General features: G+C 41.9%; 1 protein-coding gene across 8 annotated transcripts in view; it reads right to left on the bottom strand.

Moving 5' to 3' along the window:
- Positions 1–27,774, bottom strand: part of PEAK1 (pseudopodium enriched atypical kinase 1) — a 256,307-nt gene that overhangs the window by 180,282 nt on the left and 48,251 nt on the right. For 7 of the 8 annotated variants that reach the window (XM_074232467.1, XM_074232470.1, XM_074232469.1 and 4 more), the window contains one exon: positions 15,671–15,800. The gene's annotated coding sequence lies outside the window, so the exon portion shown is untranslated. Of the gene's footprint in view, positions 1–15,670; positions 15,801–21,935; positions 21,977–27,774 lie in introns of all 8 variants that reach the window. The other variant, XM_074232474.1, reaches the window with a different exon arrangement.

Raw genomic sequence — 27,774 nt, 5'->3', positions numbered from 1 at the left:
CTGTCTGTGGCTGAGACTCCCTCCTGTCCTTCCAGGGCTGTTTTCCATCTCTTCTTATCCAATAAAAACACTAACAGTCGACTATCAGGATGGGATATTGGTATGGCTCACCTACATCAGATTTCCAATTACAGCCTGGTTGCACCTTTCTATCAGCACTAAGGCTTAGGAGCTGGAAACCATCCCCCTTCCAGGCCAATGCCTCCCTCTGAGATCCTTCCAGTTCATCCAGATCATTAAGGTATTTACTCAGTTACTTGCCTGTGGCTTCTTCCCTTAGGACCTGAGCTCCCTGAGGACTGGGGTGATTCTTGCCTTTGTATTCTACTTAGCCCAGAGCCTGGCCTTAAAGAAATAGAAAAGACCCCCATTTGGACATTCCCAGGAGTGTCCCTTCACCCTTCCTGTTCTCTTCTGGACAGAAGCTTGGCAGCTAGTGGAAGGAGGACCTGGGTAGCATCTTCAATAGTGAGGGGGAGGCATACCTAGCAGCCAATTATTTTAATGAACTGCCTGAAGCCATGTGTACTTGCTTGAACTGTTTGCTTCCCTCCCAACCCCCCAGCTCCTTCTCTAAGGCTCCAGAGCCTCCTTTTTCCGGTAGCAATGTTGCTGGTCCATTAGCTGGTGCTGCTCAGCTCATTTCATTGCATTGATCGGGGTTCTTTTCAATACTGCAATCACTGTATAAGTTTTGTCCCACTTCTGCTTACTGCAGTATGTATCAGCTCATACAAATCTTCCCAGGTTTCTCTGAATCATGCCTTTTGTCTTTTCTTATGCCCAATAATATTTCATTACATCACATTTTTATTCAGTCATTCCCCAATGACTGTATCTAGTCTTGGATACATCAAAAAGTGCTGCCACAGATAGTTGTGCATGTGGGTCCTTTCCTTTAGTCTTTGACTTCTTGGGGTTATGAGCATGGTAAAAGAACCACTGGTCTAAGCATAAATACAGTATCCTAATACAGGTCCTCAGCATAGTTTACTAGTCTCCCTGACCAGACTCTTTTTTTCCTTAATATCTTTTCTTACAGAGTTGTCAAAATAATCTTTCTAAGGCTAGGTCTGACCATGGAAATTCTCTACTCAAAAATGTTATTATTTATGAAGACAAATTTCTTACTTTGGCACAAAGTAATCCACAAGCTGATTCCAATCCACCTTTCCAGTCTCTCTTCGTATCTCCATAACTTAGCCCAGTGCTTTGCACACACAAGTTCTTACTGGGTATGTGTTGGATGAACATTCAATGAATAAGCTGGAAAAACAATATACTGCAGTTCTAAGTTGTATTTTATCTATACTGCTACTTCTTTCAAGACAAGGTCTGCAGAATTGAATGCATTACTAACCTATGCTACATAAAGCTCATCCATATTGCTTTGTATGCGTCAGTAAGAGAATGCCCAAAGCTATCAGACACATCCTCACAGAAATGAATATACATAAAACATTTATTTAGCTAGCTGGGTATGCATGTGAAAATAAAAGAGGAGGAGAAAGATCCTGGTGTTCTCCCCCAGCTCCAAAAAGTCTCAATTTCTTTCTGAATTTCTCCAGACAGAGACAACAGGGAGCACATCTAATGAAAAGTCAAGCTGTAAACAGCCAGCCCAGGAGAAAAGAGAAGAAAATGGCAGGGAGGAGTGGGCACGGGGTGGGCTTCTTCCAAAGACCTTAGGCCAGACAAGGCTGACTTTGGTTACTGTCTCCATTGTGCCCCTGGAAGGAATCTTCTAAATGCTGATCAAAAAGTTACAAAATGATGGGGTGGCTAGGTGGCACAGTGAGGGGTGGCTAGGTGGCGCAGTGAATAGAGTACCGGCCTTGGAGTCAGGAGTACCTGGGTTCAAATCCGACCTCAGACACTTAATAATTACCTAGCCGTGTAGCCTTGGGCAAGCCACTTAACCTCATTGCCTTGAAAAATCTAAAAAAAAAAAAGTTACACTATGAGAAGGAAAGAAAGGGGCAGAAAAAGCAGCTTCAGACCAACTTCTCAGCCCTCCTGTTACTGGACTTGGCAGAAATCCCCAACCCCCCTCCCCCCCCGGAAAACTCAGGATCTCAGTTCCAGCAGAGAAGAAGAAAACAAGAGGTAAATGAGAGTAGGCTGATGAGCGTGTTTGACTTGTCTCTCTTCCAGGTCCATAGGCACAGGAGAGACTGGCTGCCTCATCACAAGGAGCAGGTGGAGGATTCACCTCTCCAGCGGTAGGATGGCAGTAGCTCTTCAGTGGGGAATGATGGACAAAGTCACGCCCAGGAGGAGCCCTGGTCAGTGGGCTGAAGATGTCCTCCTAGGGTGCAGACAGGGCTGTGCTACCCTTGCAAGAACACTACTCAGTTGGAAATCTATCTAGAGAGAAGACTGAAGACAGTGAAGAATGCGATGAAAGAAGCCCAGGAGTTTCCTCAGGGGGGAAAAAAGGTTTCCTCTTTAGAAGACCAACCTTAGCATTCACTACAGGGCTAAGTACTCATTTTGAAAGAGGCCACAAAAGCATGGACCCAGCAACTACCGATGAGGCCTCACCTGGGTCAGACTTTGCTCTGGGAATTACCAAACCCAGGTATTTACCAGGGAATTACCAAACGAGGGCTGAGGAGTTAGTTTCATGGAAACTATTCCGAGGATTTATTTTAGTGAAAACATGGAAAAGGAAAAGAATCAGTTACACAGGAATGTAACTCGTAAGGTGTGAATGAAAAAAAGATGAGCTCAAGAGTCTGGAAACAGTTGTCTAAGGGTCCAGCTGATTCTCTCCATCTTCTCCTTTGGATGGGTACCTGGTTCTGAATTTTACTTGGGCAAAGGACAATGCCAGGGGAGGAGAGAACCAGAGCCTGAGCCTAGGCTGACTGCCCCCTACCCCCACCACCAGCCATCAGCACCTGACCCCAGAGTGGGGCCTCCTGATCTCCCTTCTTTTCTGGGGCTAGAGATGCAGCGGCACCTAGACCAAGTTGGGCTGGGTGGAAGAGATTTATCCAGATGGGGGGGAAAAACCTTCAAAGAGCTTATAGCTCCTCTACAGAGGGAAAAAGCATGGCTACACAGAAGTCTACACAAAGTGGATACACAACCTAAACAAACCCCAAGCAAGATAGTCAGAGGGAGTCATGTGTATGTGTGAGTGACCCAGAAAGAGAGGGAGGGACAGAGGCAGACAAAGAAAGGGTGGGAGGGAGAGACAGCCAGATAGAGAAGGATGAGAGATTAGGAGTGAGAAGAAGAGGAAAAACAGAGGAGTGAGAGAGAGACAGGAGAGAGAAGGGGGTGGGGAGGAAAGGGGAGAGAGAGAGACAGAGACAGAGACAGAGACAGAGACAGAGACAGAGAGATCAGGAAAGGTTTGGAGCTGAATTTTCAAGGAAAGTAGGAATTCCCAAACAGGGAAGGAGGGAGAGCATTCCAGGCCGAAGGAAAGCTGGTGCCATGACAGACAACAAGATGAAATGTCTCAGGTGAAGAAAAGCAAGGTCATCATCTGGTTAAACGAAGGTCACAAAGAGGAGTAAAGTTGAACAAGGTTGGAGGAGTAAGCTGAAGGTCAGTGTGAAGAGCTTTCTCAACAGAGGGCTGCTAAGTGAACACGTGTCTCTTAAGGGCTGGTTCCTCAGGGTCAGGTGCTGGGCTGGACCCGCCCCAGGGCTGCTCTCAAGGGGTTCCTCTTACATGGGAGCAACATGCAACAACTCCAGTCGGTGGAGGCGGGATGAGCTGAGCCTTTCCCCAAAGGAGGGTGGGAGAGGGCCTCCTGTGGGAAGAGGGATTCTGCCGGGCCAAGGTTGGTAGAGATAAGACAGGAGGGAATGCCAGTGCAGACCCACAAAGCTGGGAGGACCAACTATTGGCAAGGGAGTCGGGCTTCCCGGATTTCAGGAGAGGAAGGTATCCGGATAATAGAACAGGAGGAAGGAAGCCAGCTTCTAAGGGACTTCTGGAGCCAAAGTAAAGCTTCTCTGGTTGATCTTGGAGCTTGGGGGGATGTGGTCAGAGCAGTCTGCCAGATGAGGAGCAGGTGGCAGACCCATCAGCAGGCTCCCATGCAAATCAAGCGTGGGGCCATGAGGATGGACAACTGCACTTGGCACACCCTCCACAGGAATCAGGAGGTTAGGAAGAAGAGTGAGGGTCAGACTGAACCTGCCAGGTGTGAAGAGCTGCCTGCCAGCCAGCCAGGAAGCAGGGTTAGGAGGCATCTGCAGAGAGGTGATGAGACCACCCCGTGAAACAGGACTAAGCAGAGATTGCCTAGATGGCCAAATCCACCTCTCAGTTTTTGGAGAGCTAAGAATGGTTTTTACATTTTTAAATATAAAAAATATTATTTAAAAATATATAGCCACACTTCACTCAATAGTTTACACAAAAATCGGGGAGTGGGCTGGTTTGCGTGGAGGTGACAAGGACAAAGAATGAAGGAATTCCAATGTGCAGGAAGTGGACACTATGATGAGGAAACCCAGTGCATATAAAATATGGACATATAGCATTAATATAAAGCAAATAAATACAATAAAGCTAAGACATGTTTTGGAAGGAGAAAACAAGGAGATTTTTTAGTGAGCTTTAAGGTTTGAGGTGCTAGTATTTATCCCTATTTCAGATGAGGGAGTTGAGACTGGCAGGGTCCGACAGCAAGGAGACCCTTTAGGTCTTCAGGATGAGCCTGGCACTCTTAGCCTCTGTGCCACCCTATTAGCAAAGGCTTCATGCAGAAGAGGCTCCTGAGCTTAGTCTGGAAGCAAGAGGGATTCTCTGAGGGAGTCTGTTTATTCTAAGGGATGGGGGCTGGCCCCAAGTAACAGGGAGCTTCTGGAGTTTACAGAGGAGGGTAGTGACCAAGTCAGATCTGTGGAATAAGGAATACCACCTAAAAGTTTAGCTGCACAACATCTGCATGAGACTAAAGGTGGATGAGCTAGTCCACCACTATCTGTATATCTAGGACTAGCAAGGGATGAGAGGGGTTAAGGGCCTGAACTGTAGATGGCATTGGAAGGGACTGGAAGTGACAGATCTGGGGGAGCAGATGGCTGTGTGAAGTAGCATGGCATCCCCACAGATGAGGGTCCCTTCTCTCCAGCCTGCTTGATTCCTTCACCCCCCTCACTGCTTCACCTTCATGATGCAGAACTCTCCTACTCCCCTCCTTCAATGCCTCACCCCTACACCCCTTTCTCATCCTCTTGGGGTTTCTCTTAGGTCATTCCTTTTGCTCTGGCCTTACATTCCTTGTCCTTCATCATTTGCCTGTCTCTGCAGTCTCTACCCTTGTCCTGCTGATTCTAAGACACTGTGGTCCTCCCACCACATCATAGCTGACTCTTCAGGTGAAGACACTGAAGTGAACTTTACATAATAAATGTTTTTGGAAGAGTAGATGGAAAATTTATTTCATAAAGCACTGCAGGGGCTCACTATTCAGCATAATCCAATGATGAATTTATAAGTAAAGCAAAAAATCACAACCTAGTTGATTTGATTTGTGAACCCAGATTTTCATATATTGGATATGCCTAAAGCAAGGCACAACTGGAAATTTATCTGAGAAAACAAACAAAAATGCAGGATGGTTCACCTCCTTGAAATACACCAAAATAATTCAGCTCACTTAGTACTTTCTTAGCTGTGGTCTTAGATAATGAAAACTAATATCACAGGCTGCATAAATACTGGTACTTAGAGAAAAAGACAACAAATTCTCCTAAGCAACCAGTGAGAGTAAAGAAAAATAAATAGGTGTTGAAAAATGATTCAGACATTCCTCTGAGCAATAGCAACAAAAAAAAGATGAGAATCCATAAGCATTTAAGGAGCTGACAGTGGGAAGAAGTAAAAAATGTCCTATTTGATTAAATTATCCAAACAAAACAAGAATAGAAGAAAAGAAAGTTTGTTGTATCCAATAAATATATGACTAAATAATCAAGAAAATTAAAATTAATTCCAAAAAAAGATGACAAATCAAAGAGATATCCCACAAATATTTGCATATTCTGGGGGAAAAAAACAAAAAACATTCCCCAGGACTCGTGGGTGTATATATAGTTTATATTGAAGTAGATTAGCATCTCAATCCTGATTACTTGCCTTAGCACTAGCTCTGATATAATTTTGTTTCTTAGTCTAGACTTGCAATTTCATCCTGTGTAAAACTTATGTAGAAACTCTTTGCACAATGCAGACCTGCGTCTCATTTGTAATTTATATTGTTCGGAGAGCTCTGGGGCCAGAAAAGGGTTAAGTTACTTGCACAGGGACACCGCCAGGATGTGGCAGAAGTAGCTGTGACTTCAGACCTTCCACCCTCCAAGATCAATTCAAGGAATCACATTGGAGCCAAACTCCCCACCTCAAAATGGAAGGGCCTGGGCTAGTCACATCTTAGTCAAAGCAGAGCCACCGGCGTCAACAGAAGTAGAGCCTGGGTTCCACAAATCCCAAGTTAAAAACTCTTTCCACTAACACAAAATTCTTCTTTTCATATGAATGGTTAACTGAACACCAAAGAGGGAAGTTCAATAGGATTCAAATAAACACGTCAGACCTGTTTTAGCGGATCGTTTGTTCTGGTCAGTTCAAAAGAATAGGTACCATTTTCTTTCATACTTGTGAAATACAAGAGCTTAATTGTTGTGTTCAGTTGTTTCCATCATGTCTGACTCTTCAAGATTCCAAAATTGGGGTAGGGGAAGCTAGGTAATGCAGTGGTATCAGGAGGACCTGAATTCAAATCCATTCTCAGACACCGGTCTCAGACACTTAATAATTACCTGCTGTGTGACCTTGGGCAAGTCTTTAACTCTATTGATTGGGGTGGGGGGGGAGATCCTATTGGGGTTTTCTTGGCAAAGATACTAGAACAGTCTGCAATTTCTTTCTCTATACCATTTTACAGACTTATGTGATTTGCCCAAGGTCACAGAGCTAGTTGAGTCTGAGGCTGGATTTGAACTCAGATCCTACTCACCCCACATCATATAAATTAGTATGGATTCCCAAAATAGGAAGCCCAATTCAACATATCATCTCAAATAGCATTCTGCTGCAGGCCAGGCTAATATTATCTCACTGCTTCCTTTAATGGTGCTGTCCTAGATCCTTTCTTCTCTATTCAGCCGTATTCTAATAGAAGAGACTCCTATGGCTGGGTTCTCTTGGAAGGAGGAAAGAAATACTAACAGTAACCAGGGTGTTCAGAATCAACAGATGTTAATATGTCCAGCGATTCATGATGACAATGCTGTGGGCTTTAAGGGTTCACAAACTCTTTGGGTGTTTATGATGATGGTTCATGCAAAAAATTCTTTACTGGTATCTTTGGCAGTTAAAGAGGGCAGCAAAGTGACTCCATGGACAGAGTCAGAAAGATCTGAGTTCAAATATGGCTTCAGACACTTACTAAAAGGAAATGGCAAACCATTCCAGTATTTTTTGCCAAGAAAATAACCATGTTCACTATGATCCACAGGGTCATGAAGAGCTGGACATGACTGAATGACTGAAGAAAGCAGTTAAATAAATAATATTTTTTTTTACAAATATATTTTCCCTCTATAACAACAAGCATAGGAATGTTTGTAGCATCATTGTTTTTTGTACTTTGCAAGGTAATGGGGATAAGTGATTTGACCAAGATCATACAGCTAATAATTAAGTGTCTGAGACTGGATTTGAATTCAGGTTCTCCTGACTCCAGAGACAGTGCTCTATCCACTGTGCTACCTAGCTGCCTCCTGCATCATATTTAGCTACAAAACTTATAACTGCTAGGATGGTTGTGTCTTATTAGAATAAAAATGCTTATTCCCTCATTCTCCTCCCTTTCTGCAGTAAATGTAAACTGTCAAGATAATGGGAACAATAATGATTTTGGTGTTCATGTAGCAATTACATAAAACCCTGACTACAACATATTATCATTATTTCTCAACCTGGCATCAATTTTTTCCAAAACACCACAAGAGTTTGCCATCCTAACACAAACCAATATGCCCCAGAATATCCACCTCATCCCTCTCTGTTACCGTTACCCCATCAAACTATGACCACTTGTTGTAACCATTAAAAATCACCTTGAAACCATCATGGATTATCACAGTCTGCCAAAACAAACTCCATATCCTCTGCTCATGTTACAATTCTTCATCAAACTGGTCAGTCACTTAGTAGCTTCTGTGAGAGCACAGCCCAATTTGCTAATAGTAGAAGAGATGAGAGTAATAGGGGCAATTGGGTGGTACAGTAGATACAGTACCAGTCCTGGAGTCAGGAGGACCCAAATTCAAATGTGACCTCAGACACTTTGTAATTACCTAGCTGTGTGACCATGGGCAAGTAACTTAACCCTATTGCCTTGCAAAAAACAACACGAAAAGAGTAATATCTGGAGAGATTCCTTTCCTATAAAGATTATTCTATATAAAAATGCTGTTTTAAAAACCCAACAAACAAAAACAAAAAAACATATAATTGAACTTTAAGTGCATTTATCATTTAATACATCATACAAGTCATTTGCCAACTATTCATTTTTGTTGATTCATTGGTTGCTTAAAAAAATTCTTTTAAGGAATTTCCACCTTTCAGTAAGAGAGTTTATAAAGTTGCAATTTTGAATGAGCATTTTCACTTTATTTTTGTTCTTTAATCAAAATACAGAAATAAACTAGTTGCAGAACAAAATTTAACATTGTCCTGTACAGTCAAATATTGCAAACTTTTGTTCAGAAAAAACATGTAAAAGTCCATTATCAAAATTAAATTAATATTTGATTATGAATTTGTTAAATATCTCCCAAGTTCAAGCTTATTCCATTAAAAAAATTTTCTTCTCAACAAAAATTGTAAAATAAAAACAATGAATGAAGTCTTACAGATAATAAGCATGAGGCCTTGATGGATTACCTCTTAATTTTTACAAAAATGTCTTTATATAAGATATTTGGAATTATTTTTAAAATGTTTTATTTGGAAATTTACTGATTAGAAGCAGAATAGAATTTTGCATCTTATAGTTGCAATTATATAATGTAAATTTTAATTTGGACCTTTATGGGCAAAAGTTATCATTGTAGTTACAGTAAACACTGAATTTTGACCACAGTACTTTTGTTTTTTTTGCTAAAAAGGTTCATGGAACAAAATGCTGGAAATCACTGGAATAGATACTGAAATGGGGCCTTGCTATTGGTTGATTATCTATCAGTGTTCATCAGCTTATTCCTGACTTGTACCTTCCCCCTTTCATGGGAAGGGCTATATCTCAGTTCTCTTGGGAGGAGGAAAGAAAGGAACTTGAACCCCTACATGCTAACAGTAACCAGGTTGTTCAGAATCAATAGATGTTAGTACATCCAGTGATTCATGAGGACAATGTTGTAGCTCCTCCTTCCACTGATAGAGATCACTATCTCTTAGAGCTCTCTAGACCATCTTCATGGCTTCTGAGGGTGAAAACATTTATTCCCTTAAAGTCCATTTTCAGGTAAGAAGTCTCTTTTGATGACAGATACACGCGCAGATCACTGAAAAGCTTTGATGTGAAGTCAAGGTTTGTGGCCCATGAACATCAGCTTCAGAACCCTGGGTCACTGTAGCACCATGTGAGACAGCAGGAGAGGTGGGCTCAGGTGCTGAGGATCAAAATGGATGGGACAAGAATTTGGGCATTTTGAAAGCTGCATGCCAGGTCAACTCAGAACATTATGGAATATGCCTTAGTGGAAAAGGCATCACGAAGGATAAATATGACCAGAAAAGAAGGAGGGCTGTTCAAGAACCAAAATGGTCTTTATGGATAGTGCTTTGTTAACCTGGTTAACAATAAGAGGAGCAGATGGAATGACTCCTGTGTACTCTTTGGAAGACATGCAGAAAGGCAAAGAGGTGAAAACAGGACAAGAAGACAAGGAGGACTTGAGGCCACTTGCTCTGGTGAAAGGAGTAACCACCGTGAGGAGATCCCAATGAAGTGTAAGCCCCAGTGCTGGGAGGCTTGGCAGGAAGCAGTAGGGACCATGGCTCCCAAGACCAGGGGAACACTGCCAGAGGAGGGGTGCAAAGCTAGCTACTCTGCTTTCTGACACTGTGATCCAAAACCCTGAAACAGGAGTCCAGATGCTGGTAACTAGGGCAAGCTTTTATCTGGAGCCTGGCTTCAGAGAAAGCAGTAATAGGACGATGACCACATCAATAATGAGTCTTCTCTGGTCTGTTAAAATATGGATTTTTAAAAACTCACAAACTGATTTTACCTTTTCCTAATCTACAGATTCTAATAAAAAGGCACCTTCAGGTTTTTTGACCATGTTTGTAGAAGTCACTTTTTCATCTTATACACTCCCCCACACCCCCATACACACCCCTCTTTTTCTCTCTTTTCCCCTCTTTCTCTCTTGCACTCTGTCTCTGTCTTTCTCATACCCAAAAACATAAACTCACTTTAGAAAAGGTAATAACTCTTGAGGTAGCTCACACATACTGACTGGCAGTTTACAAAGTACAAACACATAAAACTAAAACCACAAAATCCCCCTGGAAACTTTATGGAGTGTAAGCATTTTTCTCTCCATTTTGTGAATTAGAACAACAAGGCTCAGAGAGCTCCTCCCTCTAACTCATCCTCAAAGGGTGTCCTGGCAATCTGATATCTGTGAGCTGCAATTTCCCTTGGTAGAGGGGGGGTTTCCTTATGGGGAATTCCCAACACTGATAAAGTACAGGTCTTGCTGCCCTCACCACTTTTCTCATTTTTATTCCTTCTTCCCTTTTTGTGCCACTTTTGCTCAAAGATGGTAGGCATCTGAAGATACAGGAGCAGCTTAGAGGGATGATACCCATATCAGTAAAGACTTTTCTTTTGTCTTAAAATAATGGTTATTTTTTAAAAAATAATATTTTTAAATGACACTTCTTGTCCATTAGCCTGTTCTGATTCCTTCCTTGAAGATGTTTATAACCTAGAATTATAAGGCTTCTCTAGGGTCTACATGTCTTTAGCCTCTTTAATTCCTTATCAATATTTTCTATCCTATTTCTACCTTTGCATGGAAACCACTACCCATCAAAGAGTGTGTGTGTGTGTGTGTGTGTGTATTTAGCTTTTGCAAGGCAATGGGGTTAAGTGGCTTGTCCAAGGCCGCACAGGTAGGGAATTAGGTGTCTGAGACTGGATTTGAACTCAGGTCCTACTGACTCCAGGGCCGGTGCTCTATCCTCTGTGCCACCCCCATCAAAGTATATATTAATGTAAGTTACAGGGTCTGAGTTCATAAAATGTCCCTGCCAGACCCTGGGGTGCATAAGCTGGAGTACTTCCATGGTGGTCTTTTGGCAAATGTTTGTCCTAAGCCCTCCAATATAAGACCACCACATGTCCCATGAAATGATAGTTTTTGTTTACATTTGTAAACATGAAAGAACTGCTCTGCCAACTGGACTTTCTCCTCCCAGGAGAACCTGGGAGCCCTTTCTCTGCATGGCTGTGACTTCCTGCTCGCTACTGGTTTCACTTCTAGTGAAAAATGGAGAGATTGCCAAGAATCAGTTCACAGAGCTTACATCCAGGGCATCAACTGGTAAGTCAGTTAAGAAAGGGCTCCAAAGCTAGAGGATTCATTGGGCCTCCTCTTTGTTCTTCCACCTGGACACCAGTTTCACCTTAAGGGAAAGAAGGGGGCAAAAAAGTGGAGGGGTGTGTGTGTATTTTTGTATGTGTATCTGCATGTACATACCTGTATAGATGGACACACGCACACGTGTGTATGTGAGTATGTGTCTGAATCTCTGTGCCTGCTTCAGGGGCTGTCCTCAACAAAGAACCCGATACTAAGTGGCTCGCCTAGGACTGAAGGGCCTCTTTGTACTCCTTGAAATAACCCCTTGAACCCCTTAGTCTGTGGGCAATGTGGTGCCCGAAGCTTTCCTAGTGTGGAGACTGCCATGACCTGCCCTCTGTGAACAGTTTTGGAGAAATTAAGATTATCTTCAACCCCAATGAAGCACTAGTGCAGGATTTTGCAATACCCTGTAAAATATGTACTTAAATAATAAGTGATATTTATACAACTCCTTAAGATTAAAGGACCTACAAAATATTAATGTCTTGATCCTCAGTGGTGATATTATTATTCCCACTTAGTTGCTCAGGGTCATCCATCTAGTGTCAGAGGCCGGATCTGAACCCAGCTCTTTCTAGGTAAAAGTCCAAGCATTGATCCTCTGTTCCACATTGCCTTCCTGTATCTCTGCTGCCCAGAGTAAATCTAATTATCAAATCCATGGCAAAGGACTAGCAACACCTAATTACCGCAGGCACAGCAAGTGTGAGCAGACTTCTAAATTGAGGACATTTCTCATGCTGCAGATGGCACTGGGACAGAGCAAACTCTGCAGTGAAAGCAGAAAAAATAAACAAAACCTACTGTGTCAAAGCTGGCCTAGCCCCAGGTCTTCTGCCTCAAAGACCAGTGTTCTTTTCCCTACAGCATCTAAGTCAGGACAGGCAAAAGGGAAAAAAAGGGACTTAGGAGGCAAAACTATAGCATGGAAAGCAATAAACAGGGAAAAGGGAGAAGGATGTAATAGGAAATAAAGATTTTGTAAAAATACTCTATCAAATTTATTGTTCAAAATTAAAAAAAGCAAAGGCACAGTAGCCATTGAAGGATCATGCTCAATAACCTAACAGTTCTCAAACAAGTGCCACAAATCCAAAATTGTATTTTGATAATACTGAAGTTTCATTTGTCTGCCCATTCTGTTGCCTATAGATAACCTGAATGTAAAGTTCTAAAGAGGAAACTTAATGTAATCCTGAATTTAAATACCAAACTAAGTTTTTATTTGCATATTTGCCATCATTTAATGATAAATCCATTTATTGCAGACACATTCCCAAGATCAAGTGAACATTTAAAGCCTAGCCATTATGCAAGAATAGGAAACAATGAACTGTAGAAAAATCGGGAGACAGGGCCATTTATCAGGCCTCATTTATTAGTAAAGCATGGCCTACTAGTCACAGTCCTATGAGATGAAGTGAGGGGAGATGGAGGAGGACTGAGGAGGGAGAATTAAATTTTGAAACCCAGTTTGTCCTTGTAGAGGACACAAGGAGGGGGAGGAGCTGTTTCAGCATGACAGCAACAGACCAGACCTTCCTTAGCAGGAGGATGGAAGTACTCAAAAGATAGATGTCCTTGGCAGAGTCTATTTTATTAAATTCAAAAACTTGATGACATGGAAGATGATTTTTCTAACTGGGAGGAAGATGAAATACCACGGAACCAAAACTCACATTTTGAGCACATCAGACCTCAGGCAAACACTGAAGAGCAATGAGATGCTGTGGAAGGACCGTTGACCAGGAGGTCTAAGGGCCTGGGGGAGCTCCCTGCTTTCCTGCCAGTCACCTTTGTGTCCTTGGGTGAATCAATTCCTCACTCAGGGTCTCAGTATCCTCATCTGAAAATGGAGGGGGATGGGCTAGAGGGCTTCTGAAGGTCCTTCCAGAATTAAACCTAATTCTCTTCCCTCCATCCCCAAAGTCTATGATGCTTCAGCTATGCTTATCAATATGTTAAGGATCACCAATGATCATTCTTCAACCCCCCTGGGTCTTTAAAAGTTGCTTTGGATTAAAAGACTCATGATTCTGTAATCAAGCTAATAATCGGCTCTCTGATTCAAGACTACTGGGGTCGAGGAGACCCTGTCATGCCATGACCTGTGATGAACGTTGGGAAGAGCCTTGGTTCATTTGAAGACCACTAGAAGGCGTCAGAGAAGCCTTGAGAAAAAGCTCGAACATTCAAATGTGCTTTGGAATCCACATGGACATCAGAGGACAATGGGAAGGAGAGAAAATGCACCTGGTGTATTCTGATTACCAGATCAACCACCAGATCTACCGTAAAGAAGCAGGGGACAAAATTATCAAGCTGTGAACAGCCATCTCAGAGGATTTCAGTTCCAGACTGAACAAGAGTTTATTTAGGGCAGAGGCAACTGCAGCAATCTGACAGCTTCAGCCTTCCCTGAGATTTGCGGCATGCATCAGTAGAAACAAGGAGGCAGACTTTCTTTACAAAGAGAAGAGAAAGTCCAGTCTTCTTTCCACAACCTAATGGACAGAGGCTCTGCCTTTGCTTTTGGCCCAAGACCCTACAAAGCCCATCGGGAGGTGCACGCCATCCTGAGCGGCAGCCCCCTCATGCCAACTCTGGTGAGTGGCACTGCCAGAACAGCTAGGATGCCACACACAAGCCATCAACTTGATTCCTGTAGGCAACCTCATGAACATACGAGCAAGGAATACCCCAGAAACTCAGCAACCCCAAGACACTGAAGTGGATCTCAATGCAAAAGATTCCATGAGAAAGCATAAACACATCAGCACATTCTTTTGTGGGAAGACTGGGGCTGAGAATTACTTTCAGGTCAGAATGAAAGACTAGATTCTGGGAAAGATGAGGCACCAGTTCTCATTTCTAATCAGGAAGCCCAGACAAAGTTGCCATCTTTCACTAAGTAAATTAGAGATTCAGCTTTATGATGCCAGTCTTACAGACTTGAAGAATTAATTCTAACATCATTAAATTTCCCTAGTCTTTAACTGATATTTTAGGTTTTTAAAGTATATTTCCTAAAAAATAATACAGTAAAGATAAGTATATTATATAATGCTTTTCCTTGGCTAAATGTATTAGATAAACTTTTCTAAATCAAACTTGACACACTCATTCTTTAAATCCAAAGAAAATCCAATTAATGGAGAAAAACACAACTCCTAAAGGAGTAGCGTCTTCATTGATTCAAGCTGTGGGATAAGAGAGAATTTGACAGAAAACAATATAGGGAAGGCAAGGAAAGAACACAGGGGACAATCACTTTCCTATCAGCTCGATGCTAAGTCTTTTGCTGACTTCAACTATCTTCAAGGTCTGTGCACAGAGGAGGGGTAGAGACCAGGACTATGGCTACCCAGTCTGCTCAAAGCAAACACAAGGAACATTCTGCTTGACAGGAAGGTCCCCTCCTCTTGAAGTTATAAGACTTGGATTCATATTCTGGCTACAAAATTAACTAGCTGTATTACCTTGGAATTACCGAGTTTCCTTGTCTTGAGATGACGTGTTCTATGATAATGACTCCAAATCCCAGAAAAAAAAAAATCACCATTAAGTGGTAAGCATTTCTAGTTGCCTTCCTTTGTCTAAAAGATAATTGGAAGATATGTGGACTTAAAGTCTATGCCACCAGGCAAAAGTGCAGAGGGTCAAAAAAGATAGTTTGCAGACCTGTCACTTTTCTGAACCAACATCGATGAATGTCATATTAAATCTACCCTTTTGGGATAATAAAGTCATAATAAAACAAAGGTGTCAGGGTTTCAATGTCATCTCTTTTGAAAATAAGCATTCCTGCTCTGCTGCAGAATTTAAATAGCAGCAGGAGGTCATTATTCTTTCAATTCTGTTGACACATTTTAACTCATTTTATGAACCAAGTTTTCTTTCCTATTTTATAACATAAGGAAAAATATTTATGGAGAGGAATTTCATCTAGCAGAAAGGATGCTGACAGTCCCTTGGGAGGGAAGGCCAGCTCATGCAACACTGAAACAGCTGTTAAAAACCAATTTTCTTACCTTTTAATTGCTTTCTGTGGCTAGCTCACACCAACACAGATGTCCACTTGGGAAACAGTAAGCATCCTGTAGAGTCACATCATTGGGATTGGGGACCAGGAACCTTTTCCCCAGCTCTGAAATGCTTCAACTGGAGGATGGAAGAGAATGAAGGATCAATGGGCTTAAAGATTTATTATCATCTACCTAACCATAACAGAACTTAAAAAAAGCCTAGCCAATTATTTACTAGATTTTGTGATTTCTTTGTGTGTGAATTATTAAGTATCACAAAGATGGAAGGAGTGGTTTAGTGAGGTCTCTCTCCCTCCCTGGACCCAGCTGGTCTAGAGGGAGCAGAGGTTGGATCATCTGCCTGTCAGGCCACAGCCTGGCCTGGAAGGTGAGATAAATGACTGGCTAAGTGTCTTCAGATTTAAAATTTCATGCATATTCTATTCACAAAGCCTGTCAAGAAACTCTGCAGCATATGTGATCTTTTCACTGATCTGGTCAAATTCCAGGGAGCTGAGTCCCCTCCAAGTCATCCATGCAGCAGATGAATCTTAAGGTTGCCACTCGTACCTCCTCAGGAGAAGCCCCATTTGGGAAGGAGTGATGCTGGATGGGATGCTGATGGAAAGGGGGCAGGGGGCTGGGGGCCGGGCAAGGGCCAAGGTTCCTATGCCAGAGAAGTTCAGCACCAAACCAGCAAAGTCCTGAATGACTGCATCCATCCACTCCCACTAAAATCAGTTTATTGCAACAGGATCAATAGCTCAGGTTAGTGTGTCTGGCCTGAAGCTTGTAAAGAGCTCAGCTCTTGCAGTGGATTAAACTAGCAGAAAGGAGCACCTGACAATCAACTATAGACTAAAGGGGAATTCTTGTTTTAACCCCTGAAGAACCTAGAGATAGAAACCCTTCTGCTCAGAAGTAACCCCTAACAGGAGAAATCAGGTAGGTGTGAAATTTTGCCTCAGTTTGACTTGGCGATCCTTCCTGGAATCAGAAAAGAAATCAGTTTGGAAGCAAAAAGAAAGCAAAACATTTTTGGAAAATTCAGAAATACTTAATTGGGTTTCCTCCTTCAAAAAAACTAAAACTAGTTATCTGAAAAGTTTCAAAGCAAAGATGGTACCTAGCTAATATTAAATTAAGCAGCATTCTTAAAAATAAAATAGAATGGGGAGGCAGAATTTGCTCAGCCTGTTTAGAGGATGAATTATGGTTTTTAGTGAGTCAAGATTTCCAGACATAGTGTATATTGTACATAATGCTGACAAGGCTTTTTGTAATGGTGCTGACTTGTTAAATTCCCCCAAACTATTCTTAGGGGCATTTGTAGTAGATGCATTTGTTCACAAAGGCATTTTGGTAAATCATTAGCCATTCATTTTGTGGAAGGAGAGTGTGAGAGGAAATCATATGGATCAAAAGCTTGCTAAAACCACATTAGATGACAATATATATCATTTCCTCCTTGTATACTAGGACTATCACTTTTTCATAGAAAATTAGATTAGTCTGACAGGAATTGCTCTTTAAAAATTCAAGCTGCTCATTGTCTACTATCCTGTTTCATTTTGAGGTGTTGCAATGAGACTTTTAAAATGATTTATTCTGGTATTTTTCCAAGTGTAAAAACATTCTACTTCTATTTGAAGAGTTAAAGAGCAGCCTTTAAAAATTTCAGAATCATATTGGACACTTAAAAGCATTCAGAAAAGGAGCAAAGGACAAGAAAAGATGCAAGACACCCAGTCTGTAGGATTTGTCACAGCAGCAGAGGGTGACACAGAAAACAAGAAAAGAATGAGTGATCACAGGGACAACTGTTACCTCTGAGAAGCTGGGAGGAGAACCCTTCCTACAGCTTCGGACTGGGCTTCCTTTCCTCTAAAAATAAAGCAGGTCACACTTCTAATTGATTTCTGCCACTTTCTCTGCCAGGTCTCCTTGGCTAAGACAGCTTCACTTCCTTGAGCTCCCCTCAGTTACATAGTAAAGGGGTAGGAATGACAGGGTCCAACAAGACTGAGAAATGGGCATATTTAGATGTCATCCAAAGACGGGAAGTTCGCCATGTCTCGCTTTTGGATGGCTTCAATGGTAGGATGTTTTTAACCTGCTTCTCTCCAACTTCGATCCATGGTTTCTCTGAGACCCCAATGAGCAGGTCCAAATTCTATCCTCCCCGTTCTCCTATTCCTGCCCAAGTCCTCTCCCTAGACTTCACCACCACAGCTGTTTTTTCCACCTGAGCCTAGTGGGGCTTGACACTTAACTGCCTCACTTTCCCAATCACCAGGCACAATAATTTGCTGATGGGTATCCTAAACAGGAGGACCCAAACTAGCCATCCGTCTGAGGTTCAGTCTAGGGAGACAATCACTTCCTGAATCCTGAACCTCACTGGACATGCTTCCTAGGATCCTATTAGCTTTTCCATGTAGGGTCATTAGAGGCCCAGGTCTTTGTTAGGTGAACTACTGCCTAACATGGTTTATTCATCACATATTCAGGCAGTTGGTTATTCTTTAAATTTCCCAAATCAAAGGAGATGTAGCACTTTGTTGTTCTTGTCAGAAACAAAGAAGTTAGACACTCATATTCAAAGTCTATAATCTAAAACAGATCATGGGGAGGCAACATAGAATTACTGTGTCAGAGATACTTGACAAGACTACAGAGGGTCTATGGGAAAGTGGTAGCACATTAGGATTGAAAGGAACCCGTTCCCTACAAACACTCCAGCTCTAAAAGGCACCGGAAGGAACCACAATAAAGTCAACCAAAAGGACTCAACCATAAACTCCCCCGCCAATCTAAGACTGCAGACTGCCAGAGCCCTGTGGAATGGAGATAAGCTAAGGGAGGGGGGAAGGCAAAGGGCAAACCAGCCCCGTTTCAAAGCAGGGGCCCGGACCAGACCGGTCCCCAGGGTTCTGGAGGCTACCCAGGGGCCTCACCACCCCACCCCATCACTGTCAATCACAGGAGATTAGATCAGAACAAGCCAGCATCCAGGGAGCCTGGATCTGCATCTCAGCAGGAGGCAAGGCCAGACAACCCCTTCTGAAGAAGTCACAGCCACCAAACTTGGGCTGCAGCAAACAAATCTGGGGGAATGGAACTCCAGCTAAGCTCAATTCCCTCAACCAGAGGCTACAGATGAGTAAGTAGAGAAACATCTTGGAATGAGAGCAGCTTTAAAGGTAACCCTAGAAAGAAGAGAATAAATATACAAGTCCATGGAGAGAAAGAAATAAAAGCATATCCTGGACCCAAAGAAGAGAAGAGGACCTGCAAGAAACAAAGACCAAAGAGACAAAGTGAAAGATGGGCAAGAACCAGGAAAAAGAAGAAGCACTGTAGAAAGAAGCATAGTAAATGTTCTAAGGCAGTTCACATAAACAACAGTTCACCTGGAAAACAGGTCAAGGAATGATCATTTAAGAATCACTGGACTCACTGGGCATTATCCCCCAACCACATTCCAGCTTAGATACCATATTTTAAGAAATAAGAACTAGAGGACAAAGAGAAAACAAAACCTCCCATGAATATCAGAAAAAATAAAGAGGTTTCAAGGTAAAGAGAAACTGCTGCAAACACCTAAAATGAAAGAGTTCACTCAAGGACCAAGGAGCTAAAATCACACAAAACTTGGCAGATGTTACTATAAATGTGAGAAAAACACGGGATATGATATTCAAAATGAAAAACGATAAGGACTTACAACCAACATTGAGTGAATCCTACAGGGGAAAATTACACAGTTAATGAAATAGAAGCTTTCGAAGCATTCCTGATAAAAAAAAAAAGGTCAGAAAGGAATCAAGGTTTTTGAAAAGAAAATTAAAAGAGACAAGTGAAACACAGAAAAGTCTGACCAAATGGGTAAGAGCCTGAAAAATTGATTCAGTACTAAAAGAGAAGTAACAAGTATCCTTTCAGAGCTCTAATATCCTTAAGGCTGATAAAGTTAAGTAAGACAGACAGGGGGCCTGGGGAAAAAGTTAGGGAATGAAACAGGGGAGAGAGAACTTACTCTCTCAAACAAGAAAGGTACAAAGGAAGAGGAGTATGAAAACTTGGGGGAAGTAGGGGGAAGAGGCAGGGATCCCAGGCACTACTCTCTCATCTGAACTAGACAAAGGCACAATGTACAAACAGATTAAATTCAATAGAGAAATAAAAAAAACATAGAGGGAGAGAAGAGAGAAGGATGACTCCAGGATCAATTACAAAATACTCTTTCTGGCATTCCAAGTTGGCTGCAATCTAGCTCCTTCCTACCTTCCCAAATCTCTCACACCTTACACCTCAACTCTACTCTTCGGCCTAGTGGCACTGACATCCTGCTGTCTGACTCTCTCTCATGGCCCTGGCCGTTCTCTCTGGCTGTCTCCCAACTTGGAACACTCTTCCACTCTACCTACTGAACTCCCTGACTATCTTTAAGTCCCAACTAAAATCCCACAGTTTACTAGAAGCTTTCCCCTTGTTGTCGTTCAGTCATTTCAGCTCTGTTCAACTTTTCATGGGTTTTCATAGCAAAGATGCTGGAGTAGTTTGCCATTTGCTTCTCCAGCTCATTTTACAGATGAGGAAACCGAGTCAAAGGTCACCCAACTAGTAAGTGTCTGAGGCAAAATTTGAACTCAGGTCGTCCTGATTCCTGGTGCACTCTCCAGTGCACTATCTACTTGCTCAATTCTAGTACCTTCCTTCTGTTAATGAATTCCTCTTTATCCTATCTATAGCTTGCTTTGTATACATATTTTTGTATGTTGTCTTCCCCCGTTAAATTGTAAGCTTCTAGAAGGCCAAGACTGTCTTTTGCCTCTCATATTCTCAGTGCTTAGCACAGGGCCCAGGATGTAAGAAAGGGGGGGCTGATGGAATCTTCACCTCTCCTATCCTCAATCAACAGACAGAAGCAAAGCTAATTCCAGTGTCAGAGCGAGAGGGCTGTGAAGGGAGGACTAAAAGTAAAAAAGGAATTAAAAACCTCACAGAAAGGAGGGGCAGAAACACATCCTGTCATTTAGAGATCAAAGTTGATAAGTAAATTCCTCCCTCAGCATCTTTTTTCAGCTAAATTGAAAGAAAAGCAACTCTATTTAATTATTCTATTCCATATCTTCACTGTCATTTAATGACATTGAGAGAATACTATGTCGTGGAAACAAATATCTTATGACAGTTTTTTTGGTATACTTATATTTCAAGGAGTATTTCTAAGGGTATGGGGTTAATCTAGTTAATGGAATGAATATATCATTTTCATAACACCAAGAGAAAAAAAAGAAACGGGTGGTATGGGGTGGGGGGAACATAGAGCAAACAGTGGAAAAAGTTTGAGCAGACAGGATCAAGGGAAATATACAATAACCAGTGATAACTGGGAACATGAACTCTCTCAATAAAAGGGAAGTCGATAGAAGATGAATCAGAGACCTGAATCCAACAATAGAGTACTTACAAGAAATACACTTGAAATAGGAGTAGTAATCAGGACTTCAGACAAGGCTTAAGCATTAAAAACGGACATGAAGAAAGAGACAAGCAGAGAAAGAAACATTATGCTTAAAGGTTCCAGAGTTGATGGATCAATATCAATATTTAATACAGATGCATTGAACAGAAAAACATATGAATACTTAAAAGAAAAGCTAATTCAATTGCAAGGAGAAACAAACAATAAACTACTATAATTAGGAGGGCCTACTCTCTCTGTGTTGACTGACAACTTTTCTCCTGCCATTCCGACATATTTCCCTCATCCTTAGAAAATCCTCATTTGGCTGGGACTATCCCCTCTAGCTATAGTCCTCCCTCTTGCTTATCTTTGAGAAAGACAAACTGACAAAATGTGGCTCCACTTCATCTCCTCTCATTCTCTGTAGCTGGTCTGTTGTCCAAATCACACCCTTCATCATGAGTCTATTCTTGACCCTCTTTTTTCCCCCCTCTACCTTGTTGCCTGGAGATCACACCATTTCTGATAAATTCAATTATCATCTCTATTTAGTTCTTATCTCTCATTTGACCTTCAGATTTAGCATCATCAACTGCCTCCTGAACATGGTGAACTGGATTATCTCACAACTTAAACTTAGAATGTCCAAAACATTATCTTTTCTACTTGAACCATCCCTTCTTCCAAACGGTCCCTATTTTGGTTGAGGGCATCACCATCTTCCTGGTCTATCATGCTTGTCCTCACCCCACAGATCCAATCTGTCTGTCAAGTCTTGGAGATGCTAACTTTACTTACAGGCAGTCCTCAGAGACATTGCAAGTTCAGTTCCAGATCACCTTAGGAAGCAAAAGTCACAGTAAATTATTTTGGCTCCCCAGGGCATAGAAAAGTTAAATTTAACACTATACTGTAATCTATTACTAGTGGTATGTCTAAAAACAATGTATATCAATTAAAAATGCCTTATTGTTGAAAAATGCTAACCATTACCTGAGCCTTCAGAGAACTGTAATCATTTTGCTAGGGGAGGATCTGGCCTCAATATTCACAATAGGTGGCTGATTAAGGTGGGGCTTACTGAAGGCTAGGGTGGCTGTGGCAATTTCTTCAAGTCTTAAGACAACAATGAAATTTGCTGACTCTACTGATTTTTCTGAACACTTAAGAAGTCATTGTAGGGTTATTCAGTGGCCTGATTTCAATATTGTTGTGTCTCAGAGAAGAGAAAGGCAGGAGGAGAGGGAGAGAGATGGGGAATGGCCAGTCTGTGGAACAGTCAGAACATACTTTTCTGATTAAGCTTGCCTCTGATATGGGTGCAGTCCTTGGTGCCTCAAAACATTTACAATAGGAACATCAAAGATCACTGATGACAGATTGTCTTAAGAGATATAATAATAATGAAGAAATCTGAATTACTGGGAGAATTACAAAAATGTGACACAGACATGATCTTCACACATTCTGTTGGAAAAATGGCACCAAAAGACTTGCTCAATAGAGTGTTGTCACAGACCTTCAATTTGTTAAAAATGAAATTATCTGGAAGTGCAATAAAACTAGGTAGGCCCGTACTTGCCCCTTTCTCTACTCCACTACAATTCACTCCAGAGCAGGCCCTTGTGTCTAGATTACTATCATAGTAGGAGAGAAGATACTAAAAAAACTCTTCTTATGAAAGCATTGAGAAATCATCTGAAGTTTTTTATATGTTCTCAAATGGAAATGTCATAGATTTTTTAATTTAAAAATAGCTATTTTTTCCTATTTGAAGATTATTTACTGGTGAATGTTTTCTTGTATTCAATCAAATAGTCTATTGTGTTATCAACACTCTTTAACTTGATTATTCTACTTCTTTTCCTTCACTTTGAAGTTTCAACATACCCTAGGTCTAAATGATTCAATTTCATAAAATAATTATGCCATAAACTTTGCATTGTATCAAATGAAGAATGAGACAGGATGGAGAGGCTGATTTTTTAAAAAAGAAAAATATTATCTAGGAGATGAATGAACCAATCAACAAACTTCCTGAATAGAAGGGCGAGTTAGATTTTATGGTTAGGCTGACATGGTGGATTATTTATAGGAAAATATTTAGCTTCTGGATATACCAAATGGCTTGTGGGGAGAAACAGAAAGGGCATAAGAGGGAAGGAGAGGGAGGGAAGGAGAGAGAGAGAGAGAGAGAGAGAGAGAGAGAGAGAGAGAGAGAGACACAGAGACAGCGACAGAGACAGAGAGAGATAGAGAGACAGAGAAGGAAGGAAAGGAGAGGAGAGAAAGAGGGGTGAGGAAGGAAGAGAAGGGAAGGGAGAGAAAGGGAACACAAGGTTTCTAAGTCTAATAAGAGAATGCTAGAATACAATGGAGGAATTCAGAACTGTCACCATAATCAAGCCATTGTGAATATTTTTAGATGCTCTCCTTATTGGTGGGAGGAAGTGACTTCACTACTTTGTTCTTTAGTCACAGTTCAAACAGCACCTGAGGGGTCAGAGTGCAGGCCCATAGGCCATAGAGTCAGTTCTTCATGAACACAGGCAGTAATTCAGATCAATTCACCTGCCCAAGTGTATTCTTATGGCAAATTAGAACAAGGAAAAATGGATTCTGGATTCTTCCAGAAGAAATTCCACCAAGATGGTCATCTTCAATAGTGGGAAACCAGTCTTGAAGACAGGAAGTCAGGGTTGAAGGTGTGGCTGGGTCTGTTCCTTCTCATGGAAAGATGAGGAACTCTGTCCACTAGAGACAAGGGAGTGTGATTTCTCTGTAATTCTGAAACATACTCATGAGGTCATGGCAAAAGAGCATGGAACAGCTAGCCTAGGGAGCAGATTAGGCCAGTCATCTCCTTTTCTTTTTGGCCATGATTAACTGCACTAATGACCCAGGAGAAAGCCACAAGGGGCTTCACACTATATTAGTCAAAAAGCTGAGTAGATACAGGCCTGGTCAAAGAAGAGATAGGGGTATTGGAGCTGGCTAAATGAATTATGAACCCCCCAATGCTGGCACTAATATTCATGGGGAGGGAGGTCTCTAGTGCAATGTCTGCTCTTGACTTTGCTTGGGTCACCATTCTCATCAGAGACTTGAAGGTTTAATGGCAAGCTTGTCCGACACAAGATGTGGTAGGGAGCTAATATATCAGTAGGCTAAGGAAAAGGACTGACAGGTGACTTCACTGGTGTAGGAATTTTCCAGGTGAGGAAGCTCCTACTAATTTAGCTGTAATATACAGACTTGGAGAGCTGCCCAGCGCACTGGGATGTGACGTGATAAGCCCATCAGAGGCAGAATGGGAACCCACGTCTTCTGGGTGAAGGCCAACTTTTATCTGTGACAGTACACTTCTGCTCACATGGAGGCTGAATCACCTCTGTTGAAGTTTAAAAACAATAAATCATTTGAAAAATACAGGATGTTCAACAACAATTCCTCTGAGAAATAGGCCTGGGGCCTTTTGCAGGCATGATGGGATGTGGTCGGCTCCTCAGTGAATCAGGGATGAGATGGAAGTGAGTGCTCACTGCTCTGTCACTTCTTGTGCAAAAGCCCAAAGGGCTGAGGGAAAGTCTAGTGAAGGTCACCAGACAGTGAGTTGCCTGGTCACAACCTCTCTGTTCACTAGGACTGTCCTTGAAGCCCAAGAGACTGGTCCAGTCTTGGAGAACCAGGGAGGCAACACACTCCATCTGACTGTGGGAAAGAAGGCAGATGAGATGTGACAGCCAAGATAGAGCATCCTGGCCTAGGCTGGGTTAAGTTGGTGGAACACCCTGGTCAGTCTGTACCAGGCCTGGACACCAAGTTTCAGGAAAGACAGAGTCAAACTGGAGAATGTGGAGAAGGGGTTACAGGGTGGGGTGGGGGGTAGCAGAAGGAGTTGAGAGGGGACAGTTGGGGTCCCTTAGGGGTGGTGGAATACACTAGGTGAGGGAGGGGAAGCCCATTTGACAGTTGGGAAAACTGAGGAAGACAGAATTAAGAGACCTGCCCAAGGCCACTCAGCTTAGTAAGTGTCTGAGTCCAGAAGTAGGAGTAGAATGAGGGGTTGGCTCATTAAGAAGACTGGATTAGAGCAATTAGGCCCCAGACAAAGGGATCCTTCACTAAAGCTCTACAAGCAGAAGCTGTGGTGTTAAGACTGCCAGAGACAAGATGTGTTGGTCAGGTACAAGCGAACTAAGAGGAGCTCAGCTCCTAGACATCCTGCAGAACAAGGGCCAAGACCCTATCTTGAACCCTGCACAGCCCATGTCAGGCAAAGAAAACTGTGTCCTGATAATATAGGCTGACCAAAGTTGGAGCTAACCAAAAAGAGGGGAAAAACAATAAAAATGACAATGACAACTTTTTTACTTGTCCTGGAAGAGGGAGCAGTCAACTGCAGGGGAGAGAAAGAAAAATGTGCATGATTGTTGCCCCAAATATTTCAGTTGTTTTTCAGTGATAACACTTGGGCTGCAATGATTGGCTGTCCCTAGCTTTAGCAACTAATTTAGAAACTAGATGAAATCGCAAAAATGATCGAGTAAATGGCTGCTGGAGTAAAAACTCAGAGATATCATTCTGAGTGGGAACAGGGAAAGGTAGATTGGAAATGAGTTTCAGATTACTAGAAGTCATTTAGCTATCTGAATTCAGATGTGTTATAAGAGATAATGGTCAAATGAGGAGAGCACTGAATTGAGGGTCAGAAGTCCAGGATTTGAAACCCAGTTCTGTTACTTATCTGTGTGACCTTGGAAAATTACTGCCTTCCTGGACTCTATCTTCCTCATCTATAAAATGGAGAGAAGCTGGCAATTGACCTCAAGATTATATCCAGCTCTAAGTCTATGACCTCATGCTCTTTACAGTCTGTTCCAGATCTGAATTTTATCGACTGTGATTTAGGAAGAAAAATACAAACTGTAGAAATATCATAGCAGTCTCCTTGAGAGAGTGAATCAGACTGTTTTAATAGAAATTGCTGAAATGTTTAATAACAAATGAATCAAACATTATTCATTAGTTATTACATCTTTCCTCATTTTTGAAACAACTTGACTAGGATTAGAAAATCTAGAAAATTTCAAAGGGACATTAAAAAGACACTGACATTGAAAAGAGACTAAGCCTAAAGCCTTTGTTTTATCAATGCAGACACTGAGATGTTAAGAGACTTAACTAAGGTCACAAAAGAAGTAAACTGTAGAACTGGGATTTGAACCCAAGTCTTCTGATTAGATCAGAAGTAGAAATGCTCCTATTGTATGCATCGATTAGCGTATGACACTGAAGCCATGTGTGTCTATGAACTGGAAGAGTGGCATAAAGAATAGGCCAGGAATTGAAAGACAGGAAAGAAAGATCAGCTAGTCATGGAGGGAAGACAAAGCTTGGGCACAAACAGGAATTCCATAGGATGAGGTGTGGGCAGGTAAGAAGAGATGCATGGGAGAGTTTACAGGGCCACTGCAATACTGAAGGACATGACAAATTCATTCTGTCTGTCTGTCTGTCTCTCTCTCTCTCTCTCTCTCTCTCACACACACACACAGAGCCCTTCTTACAGGCATCTGAAAATATTTCTTTGAAAATTCAAAGATCCAGTTTAAAGCCACAGGAATAGATGTGCCCAGTGGATATTAACAGGCTGGGCAGAGATGGAAGAAACAATGTCTCGCCAAGAGCAAATATTAGTCATACACCAAGAAATGGCGGCATGGCAAGCTGTTCTCATTAGTGTAAGGAGATGGCTTGACATTAAGGAAAGACACACAGAGCAAATACTGCGGTAAGCATCTGTTAACTAATGACAAAGAAAGACCCTTGGAGGCCCATTCTCCTCCTGCTAAAGCTCTGAGAAAGCCAACTCCAGCTCAGCCACTCAATGTCAACATACTGTCAAGAAGGAGAACAAAGTCACTGACCTCTGACCCAACTTCCTGGCCCTCTTACCATGGGACCAGCGTCCCTTCTCCATTCACAACTGTCTTTGAGGAAACCTCGGACTGCTCCTCTTCAGTAATTCTTTCTTTGGAGCACATGATCCCATTCCCATGCCCATATCGAGGGCCTTTTGCATACTTCAGTTGTTCAGACACTGTAGTACTCTAAAACTCTGAGCCATCCAATGTCCCAGGAAGAATATATGTATTCAAAAGATGAGTAAAGGTTGGGGTCATTCAGTTAATATTTTGCCCTCCAATTAATGATGGCTCCAGGGAATTTATTTAGTCACCAACTCCCCCCTCCTTTAAATGTCTCCTTTTTCTGTTTCCTTTCCTCTTCCAACAAACACCAACTGATGTTTCTACAACTATTAATGCTGAGATAAGCATTTAAGGTTGATGAAGTATCTCCCTTACAACAACTCTGGGAGAAAGGTAGTGGAAATGCTGCTAAGCCCATTTTACTTGTTCCCAGGTCCTATTGTCCTCTGGGTCCAAGTTCAACCCTTTTCTCTGTTCTGACTGACCTGTTCAAAACAAGTGACTGTAGAAGTTTCCTCTCCCATCATTAGCAACTTGAACAAGGCCTGAATTTTCTGCTCGCTTGTTTGAAAGAAAATTTCATATATACACATCTCTCCCGACCTGATGTACTCATACTTTCAAGTATCCATTAAAAAAAAAAA

This window comes from Macrotis lagotis, chromosome 4, assembly GCF_037893015.1.
Source record: "Macrotis lagotis isolate mMagLag1 chromosome 4, bilby.v1.9.chrom.fasta, whole genome shotgun sequence".
NCBI classification, from domain to species: domain Eukaryota; kingdom Metazoa; phylum Chordata; class Mammalia; order Peramelemorphia; family Peramelidae; genus Macrotis; species Macrotis lagotis.
This window is presented reverse-complemented; position numbering and strand designations above follow the sequence as displayed.